This window comes from Dipodomys merriami, unplaced genomic scaffold (genome assembly GCF_024711535.1).
Source record: "Dipodomys merriami isolate MVZ:Mamm:240054 unplaced genomic scaffold, mDipMer1.0.p SCAF_75, whole genome shotgun sequence".
NCBI classification, from domain to species: Eukaryota; Metazoa; Chordata; class Mammalia; order Rodentia; family Heteromyidae; genus Dipodomys; species Dipodomys merriami.
Window position 1 is genome coordinate 1,971,201 of NW_027206346.1, and position 11,736 is coordinate 1,982,936.

Consider the following 11,736-nt stretch of genomic DNA (forward strand, 5'->3'; position numbering starts at 1 on the left):
CTAACCCTAAACCTCACAGTAAAACTAAACCTCACCCTAACCCTAATCCTCAAACTAAACCTAACAATCACTCTATCCCTAACCCTACCCCTCATCCTAAACCACACCCTAAACCTAACCCTAACCCTAATCCTCACCCTATCCCTAACCTTAACCCTAACCCTCAACCTAACCCTCACCATCACCCTAACCCTAATGCTAACCCTAAGCCTCACCCTCACCATAACCCTTAACCTAACACTTACCCTCACCCTAACCCTTACCCTGACCCTAACACTAACCCTCACTCTCGCCCTAACCCTCACCCTAACATTTACCCACACCCTCACCCTAACCCTAACCCTAACCCTTACCCTAACCCTAACCCTAGTCCTAACCCTCCATAAACCTAACCCTCACTCTTACAGTCACCCTCAAACTCAGCCAAAACCTAATCCTTACCCTAATCCTAACCCTCCCCCTCCCCCTAACTCTAACCCTAACCCTAACCATATCCCTATCCCTCACCCTAACACTAACACTCACCCTATACCACACCCTCACCCTATCCCTAAAACAATACCTAACGCTCAACCTAAACCTCACCCTAACCCTAACACTAAACCTAACCGTCATCCTCACAATAAACCTCACCCTATACCTTACCCTCAACATTACCCTAACCCAAACCCTAACCCTAATCCTCAACCACACCCTAACGTTCACCCTCACCTTAACCCTCACCCTCACCCTAAACATCACCCAAACCCTCACCCTCATGCTAACCCTAACCCTAACCCTCATCCTAAACCTAACCCTCACTCTCACGCTAATCCTCACCATAAACCTAACCCTGACCTAAAAGGAACCCTCACCCTAACCCTCACACTAACCCTCACCCACACCCTAGCCCTCACCCTAACCCTAACCCGAACCCTAACCCTCAGCTTCACCCTAACCCTCACCCTAACCCTTACCCTCACAGTAACCCTAACCCTAACCCTAATCATAACTCTCACACTAACCGTAACCCTCACCCTAACCATAACCCTAACCCTATTCCTATTCCTAACCCTCACAATCACCCTCAACCTAAACCTAACTCTAACTTTAACCCTCACCCTCACCCTCACCCTCACTGAACACTCACCCTCACCATAAACATCACCCTAACCATTACCCACACCCTAACCCTAACCTCAGATTAACCCTCACCCTTAACCTAATCCTCAACCTAACCCTAACCCTAAGGTAAACGAAACCCTCACCCTCACACTAACCCTCACCCTAGCCCTAACCCTAACCTTAACCATAACATTTACCCACACCCTAACCCTCACCCTCAACCTTACTCTAAACCTAAACCTAACCCTAACCCTCACCCTCACCATATCCCTAAACCTATACCTCACCCTCACCCTAACCCTCACCCTAACCCTCACACTAAACCTCACCCTAACGCTTACCCTCACCATAAACCTCACTCTGACCCTAATCCTCACCCTAAACCTAACCCTCACCAAAAACCTAACCCTCACCCCCAGCGGAACCCTAACCCACACCCTAACACTCACCCTAACCCTAACCCTAACACTATTCCTGAACCTAAACCTAACCCTTAAACTCACCCTAAGCCTACACCTACGCCTAACCCTCACCCACACCCTCACCCTAACCCTCAACCTCACCCTAACCCTCACCCTAACCATAACCCTACCCTTCACCCTAAAACTCACACTAACCCTAACCCTAATCCAAACACTCAAACTAACCCTAAAGCTACCCCTAAACCTCAACCTCACACTAAACTTAAACCTAACACTAACACTCAATCTAACCCTAATCCTCACCCACACCCTAACCCTCACCCTCACCTTAACCCTCACCCTCACTCTAAACATCACCCAAACCCTAACTGAGTGTGAGGGTGAGTCCCTAACCCTTGCCCTAACCCTCACCCTAACCCTAATCCAAAACCTAATCCTAAACCTCACCCTATTCCTCAACATAACCCTAACCCTTGGCTAAAAGAAACTCTCAATTTGAAACTCACACTAACCCTCACCCTCACCCTAACCCTCACCCTAATCCTAACCCTAACCCTAACCCTCAACCTCACCCTAAACCTCACTCTAACCCTTAAACTCACCATAACCCTAAGCCTAACACTAACCCTAAACCTGAACCTCAGCCTCAGCCTCACCCTCACCCTCACCTTTAGCCTAACCCTAACCCTAACCCTATCCCGATCGCTCACCCTAACCCTAACCCTAACCCTAATGCTAACCCTAACCCTAACCCTAACTCTAACCCTAAACTTAACACTAACACTAAGACCAACCCTAACCCTCACCCTCACCCTGACCCTCATCCTAACCTAACCCTAACCCTCACCCTCACCCTAACGCTGACGCTAACCCTAACCTGTACCCTCACCCTAACCCTCTCACCAACCCTAACCCTCAACCTAAACCTAACCCTCACATGAAAGGTAACCCTCACCGTAACCCAAACCTTCACCCTAACCCTAAACCTAATGCTCACCCTAAACCTCACCCTCACCTTAGCCCTAATCCTAACCTTCACCCTAACCCTAATACTATACCTAAACATAAACCTCACCCTAAGAATGATGCTAAACATAATACTCAACCTCACCCTAAACCTCACCCTAACACTTACCGTCAGCTTAACATTCACCCTAACCCTATCCCTAAGCCTAAACCTAACCCTCAGCCTAAACATTATGCTAACCCTAATCCTCAGCCTAACCCTCATCCTAACCCTAACCCTAACACTAATCCTAACCCTCACCCTCACCCTCACCCTAACTCTAAACCTAAACCTAAACCGAATACTCACCCTCACCTAACACTATCCCTAACCCTCACCCTAACCCTAAACCTCACCCTATACCTCACCCTCACCCTAACACTAACCCTAACCCTAACCCTCACCCTAACCCTCACCCTAGCCCTAATAATAACCCTAACCCTCATCCACACACTAAACCTCACCCTAACACTTAACCTCACCATAACCTTAACCCTAAGCCTAAACCTAAACCTAACCCTCACCCTCAAATTCACCTTACCCCAAAATCTAACCCTAAACCTCACCCTATACCTCACCCTCACCCTAACACTAACCCTAACCCTAACCTTCACCCTAACCCTCACCCTAGCCCTAATAATAACCCTAACCCTAATCCACACACTAAACCTCACCCTAACACTTAACCTCACCATAAACTTAACCCTAAGCCTAAACCTAAACCTAACCCTCACCCTCAAATTCACCTTACCCCTAAATCTAACCCTAACCCTCACCCTAACCCTAACACTAAACCTAACTCTCAACCTAACCCTAACCCTCACACTCATCCTAAACCTCACCCTAACCCTAACATTACCCCTCTCCCTAACCATCACCCTAAACCTGACCCTAACACTCAACCTAACCCTACCCCTACCCCTCACCCTCAGTGTCACACTAACCCTAAACATAATGCTAACCCTCACCATAACCCTAATCCTACCCACAACCTAACCAGATCCCTCACTCTCACACAAACACTCATCTTCACCCTAAACCTCACCCTCACCCTAAACATCACCCAAACCCTAACCCTCACCCTAACCCTGACCCTCACTCTCAGCCTAACCCTAACCCTAACCCTATTCCTAATCCTAACACTCACCCTCACACTCACCCTAAACCTAACCCTAAAACTCACCCTCATCCTCACCCTAACTCTAACCCTATCCCTAACCGTCACCCTAACACTAACCCTCACCCTATACCTCACCATCACCCTAACCCAAACCCTAACCCGAACCCTCACCCTATCACTCACCCTAACCCTCACACTAACCCTAATCCTCACCCTAACCCTGACCCTCACTCTCAGCCTAACCCTAACCCTAACCCTATTCCTAATCCTAACTCTCACCCTCACACTCACCCTAAACCTAACCCTAACACTCACCCTATACCTCACCCTCACCCTAACGCTAACCCTAACACTAACCCTCACCTTAACCCTCACCCTAGACCTAATAATAACCCTAACCCTCATCCAAACACTAAACCTCACCCTAACACTTACCCTCACCATAACCTTAACCCTAAGCCTAAACCTAAACCTAACCCTCACCCTCAAACTCACCTTACCCCTAACTCTAACCCTAAACCTCACCCTAACCCTAACCCTAAACCTAACACTCAACCTAACACTAACCCTCACACTAACCCTAATCCTCATCCTCAAACTAATCCTCACCTTAACCCTCACCCTCACCCTAACTCTAATGCTACCCCTAACCCTCACCTTCACACTCACTCTCAACGTAACCCTTACCCTTACCCTAACCCTAACCCTCATCCTCAACCTAAACCTCACCCTAACCCTTACCCTCACCATAACCCGCAAACTAAACCTAACCCTAAACCTACTGCTCACCCTAACCCTCACCCTAAACATAACCCTAACCCTAACCCTAACGATCACCCTAACCCTAAACTTGACCCTCACCCTAACACTCACCCTAAACCTTACCCTCACACTAAACTTATCCCTGACCCTAACCCTAATCCTAACTCTCAGCAGAACACTCTCCCTCATCCTAACCCTCACCCGGACACTAAACATCACCCTAAAGCTAACCTTCACCCTAAACCTAACCCTCACCCTCACCCTAAACCTCACCATAATCCTAACCCTCACAGTAACCCTAACCCTAACCCTCACCCTACCCCTAACCCCTACCCTCATCCTAACTCTAACCTTCACCCTCACCCTCATCCTAACCCTAAACCTAACCCTAACACTCATCCTAAACCTAACGCTAAAGCTAATGCTAACCCTAAACCTCACACTCACCCTAACCCTCACAATAAACCTTACCATCACCCTAACCCTAACTCTCACACTAAACCTAAACTTCACCCTAACCCTAAGCCTACCCCTCCTCCTAACCCTCAACTTAAACCTAACCCTAAAGCTAATCCTCACCCTATCTTTAAACTTAACCCAATCCCTCACCCTAAACCTCACCCTCACCCTAAACTTAATGCTAACCCTAATCCTAACCCTCACCCTAACCCTCACCCTTACACTAACCCACACTCTAACTTTCACCCTAACCCTAACCGTAAACCTAACCTTCACCCTAACCCTCACCCTAACCATAACCCTCACACTCACCCTAACCCTCACCCTAAACATTAGACTTACCCTAACCCTACACCTAACCCTCAGACTAACCCTAACCTTAACCCTCAGCCTAACCCTTATGCTAACCCTAAATAAAATCCTAACCCTCACCCGAAACATAAACCTAACCCTAACCCACACACTAAGCTTAACCCTCACTCTAACTATAACCCTAACTCGAACCTTCACCCTCACCCTGACCCTCACCTCAGCCTGACCCTAACACTAACCCTATTCCTAATCCTAACTCTCAGCCTCACCCTCACCCTAACCATCACCCTAACCCTAACCCTCACCCTAACCCTAACCCTAACCATCAGGCTAAACCTAACCTCAGGTTAACTCTCACCCTCACCCTAATCCTCACACTAACCCTAACACTTACATAACTGAAACACTCACCCTCACTGTCACCCAAACCTCACACTCACCCTAGCCCTCACCCTAACTCTAACACTAATCCTAACCCTAACCCTCAACCGAACCTCAGCCTAACCCTAAACCTAACCCTAATGCTGAAGCTCAACCTGACCCTCACCCTAAACCTAACCATAAACCTCACCCTAAACCTAACCCTCACCCTTAAGCTCACCCTATCCCTAACACTAACCCAACACCACACCCTCACTCTAATCCTCACCCTAACCCTTATCCTCACAATAAACTTAATCCTAACCCTCACACTAACCTTATCCTCAACCTATCCCTAACCCTGACCCGAAACCTCACCCTAACCCTCACCCTAACCCTAACCCTCACCCTAACCATAACCCTCACCCTAAACCTAAAATTCACCCTAATCCTTACCCTCGCCCTAACTCGCAAAATAAGCCTAACGGTAAACCTACAGCTCACCCTAACCCTCACCTTAAGCATAACCCTAACCCTAACCATCACCCTAACCTTAACCCTCAACCTCACCCTAACCCTCACCCTAACACTTATCCTCACACTAACACTAATCCTAACCCTCACCCTAACTCTCACACTAACACTAATCCTTACCCTGTCACTAACCTAACCCTAACCCTCACCATAAACCTTACCCTCATCCTAACCCTAAAACTCACCCTCACCCTTAACCTCACCCTAAACCTTACCCTCACCCTAACCCGCAAACTAACCCTAACCCTAAACCTACGGCTCACCCTAACCCTCACACTCATCATAACCCTAAACCTAACACTCACCCTAACCCTAAACCTCACCCTCACCCTAACCCTCACCCGAACACTTACCCTCACACTAACCCAATCCCTAACCCTAACCCTAATTCTCAACAGAACACAAAACCTCACGCTAACCGTCACCCTCACACTAAACATCACCCAACCCTAACCCTCACCATAACCCTAACCCTACTCCTCACCCTAACCCTAACCCTCACCTTAACCCTAAATCTCACACTAACCCTAACCCTAAACCTTACCCTCACCCTCACACTAACCCTAAACCTAATCCTCATCCTAACACAAACCTTGACCCTCAGCCTCACCCTAACCCTAACACCAACCCACACCCTCACCCTACACCTCACCCTAACTCTAACCCTAACACTTACTTAAATGAAAACCTCACCTTAACCCTCACCCTCACCCTTAACCTCACCCTCACCCTTGCCCTCACCCTAAAACTAACCCTAACCCTAAACCTAACCCTAACCCTCACCCTCACCTTAACCCTAACCCTAAACATAACCCTAACATTCATCCTAACCCTAACTCTAAACCTAATGCTAACCATAAACCACACAATCACCCTAACCTTCACCCTAACAATTACCGTCACCCTAACCCTAACCCTAAACCTAACACTAAACCTCACCCTGACCCTCACACTAAACCTAACCATAACACTAACCCTAACCCTAACACTTACCCTGACCCTAACCATCACCCTAAACCTAACACGAACCCTCACCTTAACCCTAACCCTCATCCTAAACATCAGCCTCACCCTCACCCTCACCCTAACCCTAACCCTAACCCTCATCCTAACCTTAAACCTAAACCTAACGATAACCCTAAGCCTCACCCTCACCCTAAAACTCACCCTAACCCTTACCCTCACCCTAACACTAACCCTAACCCTCACACTAAACCTAAACCTCACCCTAAACCTAACTCTAATCCTCACACTAAACCTAACCCTCACCTTAAACCTAACACTACCCCTCAGCCTAACCCTCCACCTATTCCTAACTCTAACCCTATTCCTCACCTTATCCCTAACCTTAACCCTAACCCTCACCTTAACCCTCACCTTAAACCTAACCCTCACCCTCACCCTAACCCTAATGCTAATACTAACCCTCACCCTCCTCCTAACCCTCAGCCTCACCCTAACCCTCACTCTAACACTTACCCACACCCTAACCCACACCCGAAGCCTAAACCTAAACCTAACCTTCACCCAAACCCTCAGGCTACCCCTAACCATAACCCTAAAACTCAACCTAACCCTAACCCCCAAGCTCACCGTAATCGTAACCCTAAACCTCACCCTAACCCTGTCCCTAAACCTAACGCTAACACTAAACCTCACCCTCACCCTAACCCTAACCCTAACCCTGATTCAAAACCTCACCCTAAACCTCACCCTAACCCTAACCCTATCTCTCACCCTAATCCTAAGCCTAACCCTAACCCTCAACCTAACCCTAACCCTCATGCTCACGGTAACCCTAAACCTAACCCTCACCCTAACCCTAAACTTAACCTGAAAACTAACTCTCACCCTAACCCTACCCCTAAACCTTACCCTAACCCTAACCCTCACCTTCACCCTCACCCTAATCCAAAGCCTAACCCTAACCCTCAACCTAAACCTAACAATCACTCTCACAGTAACCCTAATCCTCACACGCACCCTAAGCCTTACCCTAATCCTAATCCTAACACTAAGCCTAACCCTCACCCTCACTCTAACCCTCACTGAAACCCTATATCTAACACTACCACTGAACCTAAAACTCACCCTCAGCCTCACCCAAACGCTAACTCTAAACCTAAACCTCACCATCACCCTATCCCTAACTGTAAACCTAACCCTAAAGGTCACCCTAACACTAACCCTAAACCTCACCCTCACCCTAGCCTTCATGCTAACCCTAATTCTAACACTAAACCTCGTCCTAACCCTCACCATAATCCTCACCCTCAACCTAACCCTCACCTTAAGCCTAACCCTAACATTAATCCTAACCTAAACCCTAACACTAAACCTCACCCTAACACTAACCCTAATCATCACCCTAACCCTAAACCTCACCCTAACACTAACCCTATACCTCATCCTCACCCTAGACCTCACCCTAATCCTAACCCGCATCCTCACCCTAAACCTCACACTAACCCTAACACTAATCCTAAATCTAACCCTAACCCTCACTCTCACCCTAACCCTAACCGTATCTCTCCCCCTAACCCTAACCCTAACCCTTACGGTTAACCTCACACTCAGCCTAACCCTCACCTTTATCCTTACCCTCACACCCAACCTAACCCTCACCCTAAGCCTAACCTTCACCCTATCCCTATCTCTACCCCTAAAACTCACCCTTACCCTAATCCTAACTCTAAACTTAACACTATCAATAACACTAACCCTAACCCTTACCATCACACTAACCTTAATCCTCACCCCCAACATCAGCCTCAGTGTAAACCTAAGCCTAACACTAACCCTCATACTCAACCTCACCCTAACCCTAATCCTTAACCTAACCCTATCCCTAAACCTCAACCTAACCCTCACCCTCATCTTAACCCTAAGCCTAAACCTAACACTAAACTTCTCCTTAACCTTAACTCTAACCCTAAACCTCACGCTCACCCTAACCCTAACCCTAACCCTAACCCTAAACCTCACCCTAAAACTCACCATAACCTTAACACTCATCCTCATCCTCAACCTAAACTTAAATCTAACCCTAACCCAAACAATAACACTAACACTAACTATAACCATAACCATAACCATAACCCTCACCCGCAGCCTCACCCTAACCGCAAACTTCACCCTAACCATAACACTAACAATACCCCAAACCCTAACCCTAACCGTAACCCTCACCCTAACCTTAACACTAACCCTAACCCTAAAACTCACCCTAACCCTGCCCCTAAACCTAACTCTAACCCAAAACCTCACCCTAACCCTAACCCTAACCTTAACCCTAATCCTAAGCCTAACCCTAACCCTCAACCTAACCCTAACCCTCACGCTCACCGTAACCCTAACCATAACCCTCACCCTCACGCTAAACTTAACCAGAACCCTAAATCTCACCCTAACCCTACCCCTAAACTTTACCCTCACCCTCACACAAACCCTTACCCTAATCGTAATCCTAACATTAAGCCTAAACCTCACTCTCACCCTAAACCTCACCGTATCCCTAACTCTAACACTAACCCTAAGCCTAACCCTCACCCTCAGCCTCAACCTAACCCTAACTCTAACCCTAAACCTCAAACTCACCCTATCCCTAACACTAAACCTAAACCTAAACCTCACCCTAACCCTAAATCTAAATCTCACCGTCACCCTAGCCTTCACCCTAAACCTAATCCGAACCCTAACCCTAATCCTAAGCCTAACCCTAACCCTCAACCTAACCCTAACCCTCATCCTCACTGTAACCCTTACCCTAATCCTCACTCTAACCCTAAACTTAACCTGAACCCTAACTCTCACCCTAACCCTAAACCTAACCATAACCCTAACAATAACCCTAACCCTCACACTCACCCACAGCCTAACCCTAAGCCTAACCATAACGCTAACCCTAAACCTCACACTCACCCTATCCCTAACCCTATTCCTAATCCTAACCCAAACCCTAAACCTCACCCTCACCCTAACCCTCACCTTAAGCCTAACCCTAACATTAATCCTAACCCTAAACCTAACACTAAACCTCACCCTAACACTAACCTAACCATCACCCTAAAGCTAAGCCTCACCCTAACACTAACCATAACCCTCATCCTCACCCTAGACCTCACCATAATCCTAACCCTCATCCTCACCCTAAACCTCACACTAACCCTAACACTAATCCTCAATCTAACCCTCACCCTCACCCTAACCCAAACCCTATGCCTCTCCCTAACCCTAACAATAACCCTTAGCGTAACCCTCATCCTCAGCCTAAACCTCACCTTTACCCTTACCGTCACACCCACCCTAACCCTTACCATCACCCTAACCTTAATCCGTACACCCACCATCACCCTCAGCCTAACCCTAAGCCTAAGCCTAAACCTCACCCTAAGCCTCACACTCCCCCTCACCCTAACCCTAATCCTAAAACTAACCCTATCCCTAAACCTCAATCTAACCCTCACCCTCATCCTAAACCTAACCCTAAATCTCACCCTAACCCTCTCTTCAATCCTAACTCTAACCGTAAACCTCACACTCACACTAGCCCTAACCCTAACCCTAACCCTAAAAATCACCCTAACCCTAACACTCATACTCACTTTCAACCTAACCTTAATTCTAGCCCTAACCCTAAAAAAACACTAACACTAACCCTAACCCTAACCATAACCAAAACCCTCACCCTAACTCTAACCCTCACCCTCACCCTCACCCTCACCCTCAGAATAACCCTAAACCGAACCCTAACAATAATCCTAACCCTAACCCTCACCCTAACCATAATCCTCAACCTAACCATAACCCTCACCCTAACCCAAACCCTCACCCTAACACTAACCCTAATCCTAACACTAACCCTCACACTAACCCTAACCCTAAGCCTAACCCTAAACCTCAACCTAACCCTCAACCTCACCATAAACCTAACACTAACCCTAACCCTCCCCCTCACCCTAACCCTCCCCCTAACCCTATAACTAACCCTAAACCTCACCCTCACAATAACCCTAACAATAACCTTAAACCTAAACCTCACACTAACCCTAACACTAACCCTGACCCCCACCCTCACACTAAGAGTAACTCTAACCCTAACCCTAACAATAACACTAACACTAACCCTTACCATCCCGCTAACACTAATCCTCACCCCACCCTCACCCTCAGCCTAACCCTCAGCCTAAGCCTAACCCTCACCCTAACCCTCACACTTACCCTCACCTGAACCCTAATCCTAAACCTAACCCTATCCCTAAACCTCAAGCGAAACCTCATCCTCAACCTAACTCTAAACGTGAACCTCACCCTAACCATCCCCCTAACCCTAACTCTACCCCTAAACCTCACCCTCACCCTAACCCTAACCCTAACCCTAACCCTAAACCTCAATCTAAACCTCACCCTAAACCTTACCCTCACCTTAACCCTCAACCTAACCTTAACTCTAACCCTATCCCTAACAATAACACTAACCCTAACCCTAACCCTAACCATAAACCTCACCCTCAGCCTCACCCTCACTGCAAAGTTAACCCTAACCATACCACTAACAATAACAATAACCCAAACAATACCCCTAACCCTAACCCTCACCCTAACTCTAACACTAACCCTAATCCTAAACCTCACCCTAACCCTGCCCCTAAACCTAA